The 18637-nt window shown below is 42.7% G+C and overlaps 1 pseudogene; it reads right to left on the bottom strand.

Moving 5' to 3' along the window:
* Nucleotides 1-9848: 9848 nt before the first annotated feature.
* LOC124623215 lies at nt 9849-9966 on the bottom strand (annotated as a pseudogene).
* Between the last annotated feature and the right edge of the window lie 8671 nt (nt 9967-18637).

Raw genomic sequence — 18637 nt, 5'->3', positions numbered from 1 at the left:
CCCTAACAAAATCAGTGCCGAAGACAATTTTTGAGGTAATTAGGATCCAGGAAATGCAAACGCCTTATTTTGTTACTTTTGTTACTCCGTCATGTTTGTTTATGTCTTACATGTATCTACCACATTCATTATAAATTCGATGCATGTATGCTTCAGATATCATATATTACTTTGGTAGGAACCTTGCCTTTATAATGATTTCTTCCACTATATTCTTTTTCCTCGCCGACTGTACGGAGAACCTCCTCATTCCTTACCTCATCAATACACCTAATTTTCAAAATTCTTCTGTAGCACCACATCTGAGATACTTCGATTCTATTCTGTTCCGTTTTTCCCACAGTCCATGTGTCACTACAACACAATGCTGTGCTCCAAATATACATTTTCCGCAATTTATTCCTCAAATTGTCTATGTTTGATACTAGTAGAATCCCCTTAGTCGGGAATGCTCTTTTTGCCAGTGTTAGCCTGTTTTTTATGCCCTCCTCTCTCCTTCCATCATGGGTTATTTTGCTGCCTACATAGTAGAAATCCTTGAATTTGTCTAATCCGTGATTCCCAATTCTAATGTTAAGTTTCTCGCTGTTATCATTTCTGCTACTTCTCATCACTTTAGTCTTCTTCGATTTACTCTCAGTCCATATTCAGTACCCGTTAGATTTCCATTCAACAGATCCTGTAATTCTTCTTAGCTTTCACTGAGGATAGCAGTGTCATCAGCAAATCATCACCCTGAATTTTAGTCCCGGGTTTGAAACTTTCTTTTATTTTCGTCATTGCTTCTTCGATCTCTATATATTGAACATTAGGAGTGAAAGACTACATCCCCGTCTTTCACTCTTTTTAATCCAAACACTTCATTCCTCGCGTCCCACTCTTACTGTTCTTTGTTCTTCTACATATTATATATTACCCGACTTCCTCTATAGCTTATCCCTGCTTTTCTCAGAATTTCAAACATCTTGCACCGTTTTAAATTTTCGGACGCTTTTTCACGTTGACGTATCCTATGAATGTGTCTTGATTTTTCTTCAGTCTTGCTTCCATTATCAACCGCATTGTCGAAACTGCCTCCATGGTGTACTCACCTTTCCTAAAACCAACCTGATCGTCACCTAACAGATCCACAATTTTCTTTTCCATCCTCCTCCATATTATTCATGTCAGCAACTTGTATGCATCAGCTGTTAAGATGACTGTGCCTTAACTCTCGCAGTTGTCGTCTCTTGCTATCTTCGGAATTGTGTGGACAATGTTTGTTGGTATATCAACCGTCTCATATGTTCTACTCACTAACGTGATTAGTCGTTTGGCTGCCACTTCCCCAATTACTTTTGGAAATTCCGATGAAATGTTCTCTATCCCTTCTGCCTTATTTGCTCCTAAATCGCCCAAAGCTATTTTATGCTCTGACTCTAGTACTGGATCCCATATCTCTTCCCTATCGACTCCTGTTTCTGCTTCAACTAAGTCCTTCCTCTCACAGAATCGTTCAATGCACTCTTTACACCTATCCGCTCTCTCCTCTGCGCTTAACAGTAGAATTCCCATTGTACTGTTCATGTTACCGCCCTTGCTTTTAATTTCACCGAAGGTTATATTACTTTCCTATATGTCGAGTCAGTGAGCCGTGTGTGGCTTGTGTTCATGCCGTTTCTTCCTTGACAGCTTGTCTTCACGGAACTGTCGCCTCGTTTCTTATTCGATTTACTGGCGTCACTAAGTTGCTGGCTTGCCTGCCGTGAGTGTCAGCAGCAGCGTGTATGGATAAGAGTACTGTCGTATTATCTTTGAAGCGACCGCTAGTATTTCCGGCTCATCGTGTGTCAGGAGTTCAGTTGGGACGGAGCGACAGTGAAGCGTCGACAGCCAGTACTCGCCGACCGCTGGCGACACACATGCACTATCTGACGGAAAGAAACTGGAGCGGGAACGACTGCGTGTTGACCTTTCGGTCGGCTGTCTCATCGGGCGACGTGTATTTGGTCTTTTGAGCGTTTCTGGGCCTCGTCAGTTGGTCATCTTGCCGGACGTGGGTCGGTTCCTTCCTTGTGCAGAGATGTTGGGTAGCCAGTGGGCCGGTGCTCCCTCTTTATGGTTGGATCCGAGCCAGTGTCTCCGGGACGTCGTCCGTCCGAAGGTAGTCGGGACGGGAGCAGCAGTGAGGTCCGGACAGCCATGACTCGCCCGGCCGCCGCCGGCGCACATGACTTCAGTGGGGACGGCGTTGGTTGGTCGTTCAGTCGGTCGTCTCATCGGGGACGTGTTCAAAATGGTTCAAATGGCTCTGAGCACTATGAGACTTAACTTCTGAGGTCATCAGTCCCCTAGAACTTAGAACTACTTAAACCTAATTAACCTAAGGACATCACACACAACCATGCCCGAGGCAGGATTCGAACCTGCAACCGTAGCGGTCGCGTAGTTCCAGACTGTAGGGCCTAGAACCGCTCGGCCACTCTGGCCGGCTCGGGGACGTGTATTTGGTCCTTCGATCCCTTCTGGGTTCTCTGTGTGTGTCGACATGTTATTCGTCCTTGTTGTTCCACAGTGATTGCTTTTAACATTGTTCGAGTTCTTGTGGAAGTGCTTTCGTGGAACTGTGTCTAGCTTGTGTGATTTCGACTGAGCAGTTAATTTTAATACTGTCTGCGTAATGGAGTAGGCAGGCGGTCGGTTGGGACACAGCAGCGAGGAAGTCTCCGCGGTGTGGTCATTTACCGTAGTGTTCCGTAGTGTGTTTTTCCTCGCCTTATGGTGCTGTCCGGCTCGATGCGTAGTTCGACAGCCCTTGCTGTTTGTTCATATTTTGTGCTTTCGCTGTATTTAGACGTCAATATTTGAAGACGTAGCGCTGCTGGTATCTTCGTCCTCGCTTTTCGTGCCGTTGGTCGGCCGGAAGGGAATTGGTTAGGTTACTGGTCGGCCCTTCAGCCGTCCCTATGTAGGGTTCCCATCCAATTATTTAATCTTACGTTTCGCTGCCTGGTTTACCTAACCTTACGTTAGAGTTACCTCCTGAGGCCAACCCTTGAAACACTTCTGAGCACCACTGTTCTGTTGCTTTTAGATTGCAATTTTCTTTTAGTTTTAAGTACTGTGCGAGGTGCCGCAGAGCGGCCGCGCGGTTTGAGGCGTCATGTCACGGACTGCGCGGCAGCCGGCCGGTGTGGCCGAGCGGTTCTAGGTGCTTCACTCCTGAACCGCGCGACCGCTACGGTCGCAGGTTCGAACCCTGCCTCGGGCATGGATGTGTGTGATGTCCTTAGGTTAGTTAGGTTTAAGTAGTTCTAAGTTCTAGGGGACTGATGACCTCAGATGTTAAGTCCCAGTGTGCTCGGAGCCATTTGAACCACTGCGCGGCACCTCCCGCCGGACGTTCGAGTCCTCCCTCGGGCATGGGTGTGTGTGTTTGTCCTTAGGATAATTTAGGTTAACTAGTGTGTAAGCTTAGGGACTGATGACCTTAGCATAAGATTTCACACACATTTGAACATTTTTTTTGTGCGAGGCCTTCAGCCGTCTATTAATTTAGTTTGTTTTAGTGTTAAGATAAGGCCTTCAGCCGTCTTAAATTAAAATTTGAAAACTCACTTTTAAAACCTTTTCAAATTTCTTCTCTATTGGAAATTCTTGTTATCCAGGGTTTAAGCCTCAGTTCTTCTATGTCTAGTGTGTGGCCTTCAGCCGAGTATTTGTGCAAAAAATTTTGTAACTGAGGCCTTCAGCCGTGTCTATTGCTTAAGGCAATTTTAATAACTTGTGTTCGGGCCTTCAGCCGTATTGTTTTTGAATCCTTTTAAGGGCATGTGTGATGAAGTGTTTTTAGGAAAATAAAGTTTGTGTGTTTTGTGCAACTAACAGTAACCGATCTTGACCCCTTTCCACAACCATAACCTGATCCGCTCTGTCCTGCAAAATCCAGATTTCAGACAGTTCGTCCAACAATCATTTCTTTTTCGATTTCTTCACATTTTTTCATGCTGCCATTTTGCCTTAGCTGCTCTGCACTTCCTGTTTATTTCATACCTAAGTGGCTTGTATCTCCGTATTCCTGAATTTCCTTCAACACTTTTGTACTTCCGTCTTTCGTCAATCAACTGAAGTATCTCTTCTGTTATTCATGGTAGCCTCGCAGTTACCTTTCTTGCACCTATATTTTTCTTTCCAGCTTCTGTGATTGCCCTTTTCAGATAAGCCCTTTCTTCTTTAACTGAACTGCCTACTGAGCTATTCATTATTGCGATATATGTAGCCTCAGAGAACTTTAAGGGTATCTGTGCATTCCTTAGTATTTCCGTATCCCACTGCTTTGCATGTTGTTACTTCCTCACTAGTCTCTCAAACTTGTTGTACTATTAAGGTGTTTCCCAACCTCTGGAGTCCAAAATCCGGTCGCACCTATCAAGTGTTGCGGTCTTTTCTCTGTCACTAGCGCATCCGGTCTTATGGCGGTCACCGTCAGTTTAGCATACAGCAGATCGACTCAGTTCTTTACCCATGCTACAACCAACTATAACTAACTCCGTCCGAACAGGCCATGAAGGTGCAACGGTATTGACCGACTGCCGTGTCATCCTCAGCCCACCGGCGTCACTGGATGCCGATATGGAGGGGCATGTGGTCAGCACACCGCTCTCCCGTCTGTTGTTAGTTTTCGTGACCGGAGCCTCTACTTCCCCATCAAGTAGCTCCTTAATTGGCTTCACCCCGCTTGACAACAGCACTCAGTAGACCGGGATCTCACCCATCCAAGTGCTAGCCCAGCCCGACAGCGCTTAACTTCGGTGGTCTGACGAGAGCCGGCCGGAGTGGCCGAGCGGTTCTAGGCGCTACAGTCTGGAACCGCACGACCGCTACGGTCGCAGGTTCGAATCCTGCCTCGGGCGTGGATGTGTGTGATGTCCTTAGGTTAGTTAGGTTTAACTAGTTCTAAGTTGTAGGGGACTTATCACCACAGCAGTTAAGTCCCATAGTGCTCAGAGCCATTTGAGCCATTTTTGATCTGACGAGAACTGGTGTTACCACTACGGCAAGGCCTTTGGCACGACCAACTACAGGGTATGCAAATTTCTTGTCTTGCTATATTTGGTCGTTCAGTCTATGTTAGGCCCTTTATTAATCTGTTCTTGTTTCCTAGGTTTACCATTATAAATAGTCTCCTACTATCTGATATGTCCATTCCCATGTCCCGACCAGTTCTTAAGTGTCTTAAATAAGGTTTATAACGTTACAATTTTTTAAATACTTTTGGTCTTTCATGTACATTCACTCTGCACATGGATGCACATGCAGGTCCAACAGCTTAATTAACTCCTTACGGAGTCAGTGTCGTAACTGAGCTACTGTAAGCACTTTGGAACTCCCGAATGATTATTTCTGCTGATTTTAGGCGATTTTTTTACAAACACCCTCTGCAGAGACCGACGCTCCCTGTCAGTCAGTACAATGACATCTGTCAGGTCCTGGTTTAACTGTGGTTGTTTCTTCATGTTCCCACTTCACAATCACATCACCAACAGCCGAAAATCGAAAATGTCCCAGATGGATTTGTTTTACTCAGGTGACGTCCAATAAACAGTATATGTTCAAAGTCACTGTGTTCTCCTGGCACATATTCTGTTGTTATTGATTTTCTACTCACAAGACTATATTCTGGGTCTGCTTTCATACTGCAGGGTCCATAGCTCGTGACAACTACCGTTACATGGGAGAGACCGGAAATTTTTGATCAGATAATGTATAAACTAGAATCCAAATACTGTCTCCGACAGCGAGTTATAATTAAAGAAATCGATTATATATTATCGTAGCAAAGTCGATCACGACATCTTGCAACAGACCCTAACATAACGCGACATTACGTGATTTCTATTTTTGTTATACACGCGACACGTTTTCACCAACAACTTCAACAACTTAACATTTGTAATTGCTTGATGATTCCATAGATTCCACACAATCCTCCTGAAGTTGTTGTTTTTTCAGATTCCTATAAGGGACACATATTTCGAATTTTGATACCACGTAAATTCATGACCCCATATTTAGCTACCTTGAATTGAGGATCTAGTCGTATATCAGCTAAAGCCCACAATAAGGTAAAGATTCCATGGAGGACCTACTCTTTTGGCTACGTTTAAAATTGTATCACGCATTGACAAAGGCATCTGCTATGCGACATCAAAATTCAATTAAACAATGTTTTCAATTGCAAAGTTCATTCAACTAACGTTCGAAGGCAAAAAATAATATTTCACACATACAGTTGGCTCCCAAATGTATCAAGTGAATTAATATCAATAAAATTCAATTCAAAATGAATAAAATTCAATTCTACATAACCTTCGAAATATGGATCTCTCGCACAATGTAAGACATTTTTTGAATCAAATGCTTTAAGATACGCTTTACACATCATTTGACAGTCATTCCAAAGATCGTTTTGAGGTAAGGGGGCAGAACGAGTAGTAGAAGGAATAACTGATTCAAATATTATTGCTGCCACATTTGCATTTTTTATGTTAGAAGTGTTATAAATTAAAATAGTGTTCGCCACCAGGCAGCTTAATTACTCTATGAAGTACATATTTATACTTCTGTTTAATGATCTCACATTCGTTAATCTTGTGGGAAGATACATGTCTATACACAGATTTGCCACAGGTAATTCTAACTGCGCTGATGTTGAGGTAGGTCGTTAAAACCTCTAGTGTTTTATTTTTGTGAAGTCATGCGAAAGCTGAGTTGGAAACAACGGAAAAACATGAGCGATGGTAACCAAGTAATTTGTCCCGTACATAGCTGACGGCTGTTATTGTAAACTATGTTTACTAATAAACCACGTAATTTGAAAAAATGTTTTGATTTTTTACTTGATACGTGGAACAGCACCATTAGCACATGTGAACTCCGGGGCCAATCTCATAGAATGGACTGTAGCCAGTTTAATTCATCATTTCTATCAACGATATAAATAGTATGGCTCTGCGGCGTAATTTGGCTTTTCTTTGGGAGGGGGGGGGGGGGAGAGGAGGGGCTAAGAATTTGTTTATAGGCTTCATGTGATAGGTAATACCATAACACAAAGTTTACAATCGGCGCATAGTTCAAGAAAAGGCGAAAGGTTCATAACAGAAAGTATGACCTAATTTGTGATTAAGCCATTTCTCTGCAGATTCTGTCTTGCAGAAGTGCCTGGATTTTGCAGCTGGTAAGGGCATTACCCACGGACGGCAGTGTTCTGGATTCGAGTTCCAGTCCGACACACAGTTTTAATCTGGCCAGAAGTTTCTAACCGTTACATCGTTACGATGCAGTACTTTCAGTATGTATATTTACGATTCAAGCCTTCTTCATAGCAGAAGCTGCTCTGTTAGTGAAACTGCGTTCTTTGAGAAGGCATGGTTAAAATGTTTAAAAGAATTTATGTTTGTCAGACATTGCATCGCCTCAGTTATTACTGAAATCAGTTGTAATAAATTAGAGCGCGTGGGAATACAGCAAAAACGTAGATCCTATTAATGGCCGAAGAGCAATTTGTGCGCGATGGTGCTAACTTTATACTAGCGTTTGATGTATTATGATGCATCCATTACCGTACTATATAAGTGCTACATCTGATTATTAAAACAATTTTGAGTATGCTTTCCCGGCGTATTCCATTGATGAAATCATAGCGGGTGACAAGCTCATTGGTTTCCTCGTTTTGTCGCAACGTTTCAATGAGTTTCGTACCCACCATTTGGGTGAGCCTATGAAATGATTTTATCAATTTTGTGTAAGTCTTACATTGCGTAGACTGTAATTTCAGGTAACAGATCATAATAACATAGACAGGTAACAGGCAACAAATACAGTTCTCTTTGATTATTGAAAAATTTCGGTTAAACAAATATGGCACTAACGTCACACAAATAGCCCAAGTTATGATGCAGGATCTCTTCGTGGAAATGAGTGGGCAAATCCATCATTTTTAAGCTGCGTTTTCTTAAGCGAGCTTAGACGTGATAATAATGAGAACGAGCTTAGTTTCGTTTATATAACTGATTGCGGTAACACAGACACCATATATATATATATATATATATATATATATATATATATATATATGTGTGTGTGTGTTTGTGTGTGTGTGTGTGTGTGTGTGTGTGTGTGTGTGTGTGTGGCGGGTAATGTATGTAGCACTGTTACTTCTCCCCTTTCCTGTTCGTCTCTAATCGTCAGCAGGAAGTGTGATTATTGTTAGTCTCCGTGCGAGCTCGATTCTCTCTAATTTTTTCTTCGTGTCGCCAAATGTGTTCTTCATTTGGTTTCCTAAAACAAAAAACGAGAGCGATTCAAAAATTGGACATGGGATGGTAGTAAGGCTCGAACCCGAGCCAAAGGCTGAGCAGTCTCGTGTGCTATCATTTATACTATAGCAACAACTGACACAAATTATATCTGGCTGGCGGACTGAATCTGCGCGCGCAACGGCCTGACTGGCTAACTTCAGTGCTAATTAACTCGGAAACAGCGCGACATATATATATATATATATATATATATATATATATATATATATTTCTTATCTATTATTTCGCTGCACATCCTACCCTGCAGCAACCGTACAAGCTTTTCTAACTGTTTCTGACGACCCTCTATATAGACTACGTCAAAAGCAATCATTCTGTAACACTTCATTGGGATAGAATGAAGTGCAGTGCTCCGTTTAATAAGAAGTCTTCAGTCCAATCATACAGGTGATCTCATATTCCGTACGCTTGTATTTTATTCATAAGGCTGCGGTAGGGAGTTGTAACGAACTCCTTTTGGAAATCAAGGAACACAACAACCTGGCACCGGTAGCCTCTTCTTTCTGGTTATCGTGGATGAACAGAGCGAGCAGAGTCTTGTGCGATGAGTGATCGCCGGCCAGGGTGGCCGAGCGGTTCTAGGCGCTACAATCTGGAACCGCGCGACCACTACGGTTGCAGGTTCGAATCCTGCCTCGGGCATGGCTGTGTGTGATGTCCTTAGGTTATTTAGGTTTAAGTAGTTCTAAGTTCTAGGGGATTGATGATATTAGACGTTAAGTCCCATAGTGTTCAGAGACATTTGAACCATTTGATGAGTGATCACGGAATCCATGTCGATTCGTACAGAGGAGATTTTTGGACTTCCATAAATGTAATTATACGCGAACGTAAAGCATGTTCCGGACCGGACAACAGACCGACTTCAGTCATTTAGGCCTATAGTTCTGAGCGCCTGTTCAATGATTCTTCTTTTAAAACGGGAATGAGCTGTGCTTTTTTCGAATCGTAGAAACGGTTCGCTCCTCCAGAGTGAACAAGTTGTAGAGTCTCTAACGCCTATCCTGCGAGGGTAATTCGATAAGTTTTAAGTGTAGGTAGGAAGCCTATCCTTTACTGTCAACTGCATGCCCAATCCGTAAGCTACGATCTCCTGTGGAAAACGAGATACAAATTGTAGTGATGGTGGCCTCTCTGTAGTCGTGTTTTTCTTTCCTGCCGTATGAATACAGACTTTAAACTCATGAGTGTGGTCGGCTCCACTGAGGAGACAGGTGAGCGCTCGATCCGTTTTGAGGCCCTAGTGCGATCACATCGTAAGAAACTAAACTAAAACTAAACTCCTCCCGAACAGACCATGAAGGCCCAACGGTACCGACAGGCCTCCGTGTCATCCTCAGCCCACTGGCGTCACAGGATGCGGATATGGAGGGGCATGTGGTCAACTCACCGCTCTCATGGCCGAAAGTCAATTTCTGAGACCGGAGCCGCTACTTCTCAATCAAGCAGCTCCTCAGTTTACCTCACAAGGGCTGAGTGCACCCCACTTGCCAACAGCGCTCGGCAGAGCGCATGGTCACCCATCCAAGTGCTAGCCCAGCCCGACAGTGCTTAACTTCGGTGATCGGACGGGAACCGGTGTCACCACTGCGGCAAAGCCGTTGGCTGACATCTTAAGAAAGTTAACCGTATTTCCATATCGCTGTATGTCCACTACTTTCTGCATTATGTTCCAAAGATGAAGAAGAATCTTTCAACGATACCACAGCAGAAAATTGTCGAAAGATCTCTCACAAAAACTAAAGAAATTCTGGTCGTATGTAAAGGTTGTTAGTGTCACTAAAGCTAGTGTCCAGATACTCGTGGTCGGGAAATGAATTGACACTGGAAGAAGCAAAGCGAAGAGCAGAAATGCTTGACTCTGTTTTCAATAGCACCTTTACAAAGGTCGCGCCACTGAAAAGATGAGAGAAATAAATATTCGTGTCAATGGTGTTGAGAAACAGTTGAAAACATTTAAATTGAACAAAGATTTAGGGCTCGATAAAATCATTATGTGGTGCAGACATTGTGGCCCACTTAACCTCTGTCTTAACACTAATATACCGTGTATCCCCCGAACAAAAAACCATGCATAGTGTTTCGAAGAAAGCACACCTGTCTACAAGAAGAGTAGCAGAAGTGATCTACAAAACCACCACCCAATGTCCCTGACACCCAGTTGTTGTAGGTTCTTAGAAAATATTCTGAACTCAAATATAATGAGGTATCCAGAACACAATGACCTGCATGCCACCCAGCACGTATTTCGAAAACAACCCAACTCGCTCTAGTATAACATGGCTTTCTGAAAGCCATGGATTAAGGCAGTCAGGTAGATGCAGTATTTCTTGATTTCCGAAAAGCATTTGGCTCAGTACCGCGCCTACGCTTATTATCGAGAGTACGGTAGTATTAAACAAAATTTGTGACTGGACTGAGGATTTCGTGGTAGGAGAATGCAGCAACTTGTGTTGGATGGTGAGTCATCGACAAATGTAGTCGTAGAATATGGTACACCCCAGGAAACTGTATTGGGTCCCTTTCCTGTTCATGGTGCTCATATTAACAATCGTGCAGTCAATATTAATAAATACTAACCTCAGACTTTTCGCCAATGATGCGTTTATCTACAGTGCTCATTCACATTAACGTGACCAGCTGTCAAGAGCCTTAATAACAACCTTTAGCAGCGCGAACAGCTGCAAGATGTGCAGGAAGAGAGTCACTGACGTTCTGGGAGGCACCGACAGGCAAAAAAAAAAAAAAAAAAAAAAAAAAAAAAAAAAAAAAAAAAAAAAAAAAAAAAAAGAGGCTCTGAGCACTATGGGACTTAACTTATGAGGTCATCAGTCCCGTAGAACTTAGACCTACTTAAACCTAACTAACCTAAGCACATCACACACATCCATGCTTGAGGCACGATTCGAACCTGCGAACCTGTGACCGTAGCGGCCGCGCGGTTCCAGACTGAAGCGCCTAGAACCGTTCGGCCACCCCGGCCCGCACCGACAGGCCAGTGCCTCTCTGTTGAGGGAGGATCTATGACGAGAACAGGCCGATCGAAGAGGTCCCACAGATTCTCGATTGGTTTTAAATCTGGGGCGTTTGGTGGCCAGGGGAGTCCAGTAAATTCATCCTGATGCTCTTCGAACTATGCACCTACACTGCGAGCTGTGTGACACGTTGCATTGTCCTGCTGGTAGATGTCATAGTGCCGAGCTAAAACAAATTGCATGTGGGGATGGACATGGTCCCAAAGGAGAGGTGCATACTTCTGTTAATCCGTTGAGCTTTCCAGAATGACGATATCCCCCGGGGAATGCCATGGAAACATTTCCCTGACCACAGCTCTCCCTACTCCGACCTGGACACTTCCAACGATTGTTGTAGAGTGTTTTCATTCTTTTAGATGTAGCATAATACGTGATTCATCCAGAAAGATCACCCGTCGCTACTCAGTGGACGTCCAGCTGCGGTACTGTCGCGGAAATTCCAGTCTTCGGCGAGGAACAGCTGTCAGCATGAACCGGGTGCCTGCTGCGGAGGCCCATACAGAGCAACGTTCGCCGACGGTCGTTGAGGAGACGCTGTTGACAGCACCTTATTTCATCTGTGCGGTCAGATGCTTGACAGTGGCATGTCTATTCACTCATACGAATCTCTGTTGCCGTTGCTTACCCCTGTTATCTGTGGCCCGTGTTGCACCAAAGTTGCCTCGGCGCCGGTTTTGAATAGCGTCATTTGGCCATGAACAGTATATTTTAACCACGGCGGCACGCCGAGTTTACAAACTTAGCCGTTTTGGAAATTCTTCCACCCTTGGCCCGAAACCAATGCTTATGCCCTTTTGGACGTCACATAAATCGCTCTGTTTCCGTATTACGACAACGACTCCACTGTTCTCCGCATCTCCCCAACACGCTTTATATGCGCTCCACCGCTACTGCTGCCACCGGCCATTGACATTGAACATAGGCAGTGGTCACATTCATATGACTGGACCATGCATAACAAAGTACTGTCTGAAAGAGCTTCAGAAATATCCAATTAGATCTTGATAAGACGGCAATCTGCTGCTAAGATTGGCTATTTGCCTTAAAAGCACAGAAATGTAAAATTTTGTCCTCCACGTAGCGAAAACGCGTAGTATCCTATGACTACAGTAGCAATGATTGTCAACTACAGTGAATCATGTTATACAAATACCTGGGTATAACAATTTGTAGGGATGTGAAATGGAATGACCACGTTGGCTCACTCTTAAGTAAGGCTGGTGGCAGACTTCGGTTAATTGGCAGGATACTGGGAAAATTTCGTCAGTCTACAAAGGAGACTGTTCACAAATAACTTGGCGTCCATCTCGGAATATTGCTCACATGCGTGAGGGTCATGCCAAACAGCTACATATCGCTCTCGTGACCGTGAAAACAGAAGTATACTAATTATAGTACTACAGAGACATTCAAGCACACATTTTTCTCACATTCCATATGCTACTGCAACGCGACGAAACACTAGCGTGTTGTACGATACTAATTTCACTGTTCCACGTACTTCATAATGATTTGCATATTACGTATTTAACGGCAGATGCAGATGTAGACGCCGTGAACACTGACGTGTTGTGAGGTAGGGAGTACGGCTGTTCTGCTCGGATACCAGGACAAAAGAGGAAACCATCAGATGTATTTGCAGTTGCGAATATGAACCACCTCCGGATGTATAATGGAATGACGAAAAAGAAAATTTGTGTCAGAACTGACTGTAAGCCGAATTTCCCACTTTACGCAAGACGTTGGCTTAACTGGTTCAGCTATCCGACCACAACTCAAGGCTAGACCCAAACTTCCATTTGTCGTTCTCCATGTGTCGTACCTGTACTCGCACATTCCAGTAATGTTATTCCCGTACAGTGGTGGCATTTGATTTGTACGTCGCATGCATGTATGTCCACTTCTTCACAACACAGGCACTGCAATTTCGAATTTATCGGCCGATAACGGGTCTGAGACTTACAAATAAAATCTCTCGCCCATACGTGAATAACATTAATGGAATGTACGAGTACACATGGACGGCGACATACGGAAGTTTGGGGCTGGCGTGAATCATGATTGGGTAGCCGAAGTGGTGAAGGCTACCTCTCGCGTAAAGTGGGAATCCGGGTTCTAGTCCTGGTCTGGCACAAATTTACGTTGTTGTTCCATTACATAGCTGGAGGTGGTTCATATTCGCAATTACATGTCTCTCACAGCAGCTGTAGTCCCTGTAGTATCAGAAGGAATATTGCATCATACTTCTTCACAACATAGGCACTGCAATTTCGTATTCGTAAATAAGAAGCTGTCCACATACATTCATCAGTTATTTTCCACCCATCAGTGAATATTTTCGTCGCATCTGGGCGCTGTGTACGCTTAGTTATTGTAAACGCAAGGGGTATTCGGAAAGTATGTTCCGATCGGCTGCGAAATGTAAACCACTGTGAAAATCGAAAATATTTTATTTATAACAGTTAGCTACAACTTCCAACTACTTATCTACTTAGTTGCCGCTCCGATTTAGACATTTTTCGTAGCGTTGAACCAACTTGCCAATACCCTCATCATAGAAGGCTGCCGCCAGTTCTTCCCGCCGATTCTCTGCACTGGTCTACAACTCGTTGTCTGTGCCAAAATGTTGTCGCCATAGCCAGCGGTTCATGAAAGCAGAGATGTAACTCAGAGGGAGCCAACTACGGGCTGTGTCGTGAGTGATCAAACACTTCCGATCGGAAACGCTGCAGGAGCATCTTCATTGCCTTTGCAGAATGCGGCTGAGAATAGTCTTGAAGAAGGAAACGCATGACAGTTATGTTATGTGGGCTGCATAGCTTGAGGCGAAATTTCTCACCAGGCCCACGCAATTGGCGGGAGATGCTATTTTCTAGGCGTCTTTATGTGCTCACTGTACGCTCAGAACTGAGGAGAGAGACGTGACGCGATCGACAGGCGTACTGGGGGCACTGCCCAACACATCTGTACAAAGCTTCATAAGATTTTCACAGTGATTTCCATTTCGCGACCGATCGGAACTTACTTTGCGAATAGCCTTCGTATTTTATTAATTTCTACATTTCACTTTTGGGGAGCAAATGGACATCGCAAAAAGTAAGTAGCTGAAAAAAAGGACTTTTGAATTGTTGGTTCACCCAGTGATCTGGACACTAAGGATGTATCCCTGGTAAGTAGTCATCACTACTCAACTCTGAACTTTTTGTTTCAGGAGAGAATGACAGAAATCTACCGTAAATGAGTTAATTTCTGCAGAATGCAGGCTCTACAGTTTGTATTCTCCCCAACATACACTCATCCCTCAGAAACTGGCGTCAAGCAAGAAAATGCATTTCCGCTGCTTTCAATGCAGATACATTCAGTCACTGATTGTGATCTGATATCAACATCATAAAGCCGAAAAGAGCAGCAGTTATGTTTGGAGAATATGGCATTCATTCGGCATAAAGAAAACCTTTTCATGGTAATGTGTTACATGAACAAGTTCTTTGTCGCGGTGAACCACTCACGATTTCTCTTGCTACATATCGGATCATTTTCTGCGACCTGATCGAGCCATAACGATTCGTTACTCACATAGTGCGCAGCATTGGCTGTTTCATGTTAGAGAAGTCATTATGGTGGACGATTTGATGGAAGAAAAGTAAATAAATAAAAACCTGTCAGCATTTATCATGAATCGTGCCTGGACAGCTCAGTCGATGGGGCAACAGCCCGCGAAAGACAAAAACCCTAGATACGAGTCCTGGTCTGGCATACAGTTTTATTCTGTCCTAAGTTTCATACCATCGCACACACCGCTGCAGAGTGAAAATTCTTTCTAGATACACAGGTTTGTTTTATTTCTCGTATCAATATTAATGATTCTGTTTGCCTCCTCCCTTTGACATTTCTTTGAAACGTTATCTCCGAAATCTGGATATGCAATTTTGCTTCTTACATATTACTCGTGAGTCATAACAGTGTTGGTAGACCAACATACTTAACAAAGCTTTAATTGTGTATGTCTGAGAGTTTCATATTTTTTTTATATCCACATCTTCATCTATACTCCACAAGACACGTTATGGTGCATGGTGGACACTTCTGTTACCACTATCTCACCCAACCCCCCTCCACTCCGCTTTTCCCGTTCCATACATTAAGGCCGTCGCGTGCGATGAATGACTATCGGAAAAACTCCGTATGATCGCTAATTTCTCTGAATTCGCCTTGATAATTTCTCGTGACGAATGTGTGGAGGAAGTAATATGTTGTTCGACTCTTCCCGGTATGTAATCTCTCGGAATTTCTATAGTAAATCTCTCGGTGATCCACAACGCCTTTCTCATAGCGTCTCCACAACGCACTCGCGCCAGGCAAAGGATATCGCTACAAAACGCGCTACTCTTTCTCGGATCTCCTCTTACTTTTTTTACTAATCCTCTTGGTAAGGCCCCTGACTTACGAACAATATTCAAGAATCGTTCGAACAAGTGATTTGTAAGCCACTTCTTTCGTACATGTATCACATTTCCTTAAGACTCTCCCAATGGATCTGAGCCCGGCATCTGCTTTTCCTGCCTTGTCTCATGTAGTTATTCTACTTTAGGTCGCTCCGGATTGCTACATCCAAGTATTTTACTGTTGTTACTGTTCCCAGTTATTTTCACCAATAGCGTAATCTAACTTTTGTGGATTTCTTCGTCTGTTTATGCGAAATACACTACATTCATTTACGTTCAGGTTAGCTTGCCATACCAGTTCCTGCACCAATCATCGATTCTCTGCAGGTCTGATTGTTCCGCAAATACTGTTGTTTTTATCCCAGTCACACTTTATGTCTAGAGCTGTAAAACTGCTATAGTCAGTAAGCATACACTACGGTAGTCTCCCTAGTAGTCTTGGTCGATGAAGGTCATACACATGTTACGTGTAACTTTGGTGTCTTGCATATCTATTGGAGTTACCTCATAACGATCGTGTTCTTTATCATCAGTGTGTTACCAGGTTCCCCTGAAAACCGGAAGCGGTGAAACGTCTAAAAACTGAATGAGAATATATATAAGACCAGTAACCTACGGAACATTTTTGTTCTTTATAGTTATCCTGTCTGTTTCTTAAAAGTAAGCAATATTTATAGCAAAACTGAAACTGTTTTTTTTTAATCCCAAAACTGTTGATTTGTAGCGTCAACGCCGGCCGAAGTGGCCGTGCGGTTAAAGGCGCTGCAGTCTGGAACCGCAAGACCGCTACGGTCGCAGGTTCGAATCCTGCCTCGGGTATGGATGTTTGTGATGTCCTTAGGTTAGTTAGGTTTAACTAGTTCTAAGTTCTAGGGGACTAATGACCTCAGCAGTTGAGTCCCATAGTGCTCAGAGCCATTTGTAGCGTCAACCAGAGGGATGTTGTGGTAAAAATAGTTAAAATAATATAGGTTCATCATACTGCGCTAGAAAACGCAATTTACTCAACAAAAAGGCAAGATAAGGAAAAACCGCAAAACAAAAATGTATCAAACATCGCTTCAATACTTCGTGAAAGTTATATAAAAAAATTTTCTGTAATTCATAAGCAACATCCGCTTTTATCGATAATAACAGGAAACTGTTACGTATGTTCATGATGGAGAATGTTCTGTTAGTGCAAAATAACAACAATAATCATTTACACATATATTTTTAACGTCTGAGCACGTAAACTGCACTCGCATCAGAAGTAATTGCTTTGGTTACATGAAAGTGCAGAAGTTACGTGATCAACTAATTTTCATTACTTATAAAATGCAATTTATATTTTAGCAGGATAGAGAATACACAATGTACTAACACTGAATAATGTACAGTTCTAATTATGTGCAAATCAAACAACCAAACAAAGAGAAGTCATCGGTTCCCAGTTTCTTTCTTACCCATTCATTTAGATTTCTTTCCCTACCAGTGCTACTAATGCTACTGCGAAACCTACCATTTACTACATCATTTCTGTATTTTACCAAAGCTACCGAATCGTAGTTTTGACAGAACGCAACTCTAGTCATATTACAGCCAAAATATAGTATATTACGTATCTGTTATTGAGAATAAAAAATGGTTCAAATGGCTCTGAGCACTATGGGACTTAACAGCTATGGTCATCAGTCCCCTAGAACTTAGAACTACTTAAACCTAACTAACCTAAGGACAGCACACAACACCCAGCCATCACGAGGCAGAGTATTGAGAATATAAACACTATACTACACTCCTCACGTATTCATTATAGTTTCAAGTGCAACTTGCTCATGTATTAGCGCACACGAAGTGTTTGACGCTTGATAACCGTATCAGAATATTCACTTGTTCTTGTACCTGCGTGTACAAAATATTTGACAATGACACTCGCATCAGAACACTCTTAATGTTCTGCTAATGCAGATCGTATTGTCAATGGGATAATAATGTGCGTTGAAGACGGTCGGTTAGGAATAAAATGCAAAATATGATCACTGACTTGTACACAGACTTTGACAGTTGATCTTCGTGACAAAAAACAAACACAATTTTTAATTTCTGCCTGAAAATAATCCCACAACAACAAATCATTGCATCCAATGATTTATGGCTGACTGATGTGAACATCCATGTATTCCAGAATTTACATCTTCATCCAGATGAGACTTATCCATGGGATGGTAAAGCGCTGGTCGGTATGACCCTTTTTGAAACGATAGGAGCATTTTTTCCGTCTTTTGCTTTTACTCCTCCACGAAGAGAGCGAAATCTTCCAAACTCATTTACTCCTCATCTCAAAAAGAACAATGTGCCAATAACGCATTCTTCACTTGACAATGAATTCCGTTTAGCACGCGAATAAAACAGACTGACGTGCTGTATTTCTTTGTGGCTTCGCTACAGACGTGAGATCATAATTAATGATGAATCTAGATTACTATATGTAACAGATTTGAAGTATGTCTTTGCAACAAGTTATTGCGCTGACGAAAGAAAAATAGGAACTTATGCATTAAACTAATAAATTTTCTATTTATTTTTGTCGGTATGCGTTCAGTCCTACAATTTCACCATTGACAAAATTTATCTAAAAGAACGTTGCGAGATAAAACATTAATTTGTAATACCATTAATAACAATGGAATTTTGTTTTGCGATTATGATTTTTGACCGTGGGAAGGCGAACTGGTGGCGGAAAAACAATCGCTAAGCGGTTTAAATAGCGTGCGAATAAAAAAATTTACAGAAACCGGGAGCGATTTGTCACACT

Source organism: Schistocerca americana, chromosome 7 (genome assembly GCF_021461395.2).
Source record: "Schistocerca americana isolate TAMUIC-IGC-003095 chromosome 7, iqSchAmer2.1, whole genome shotgun sequence".
In the NCBI taxonomy this organism is placed as follows: Eukaryota; Metazoa; Arthropoda; class Insecta; order Orthoptera; family Acrididae; genus Schistocerca; species Schistocerca americana.
This window is presented reverse-complemented; position numbering and strand designations above follow the sequence as displayed.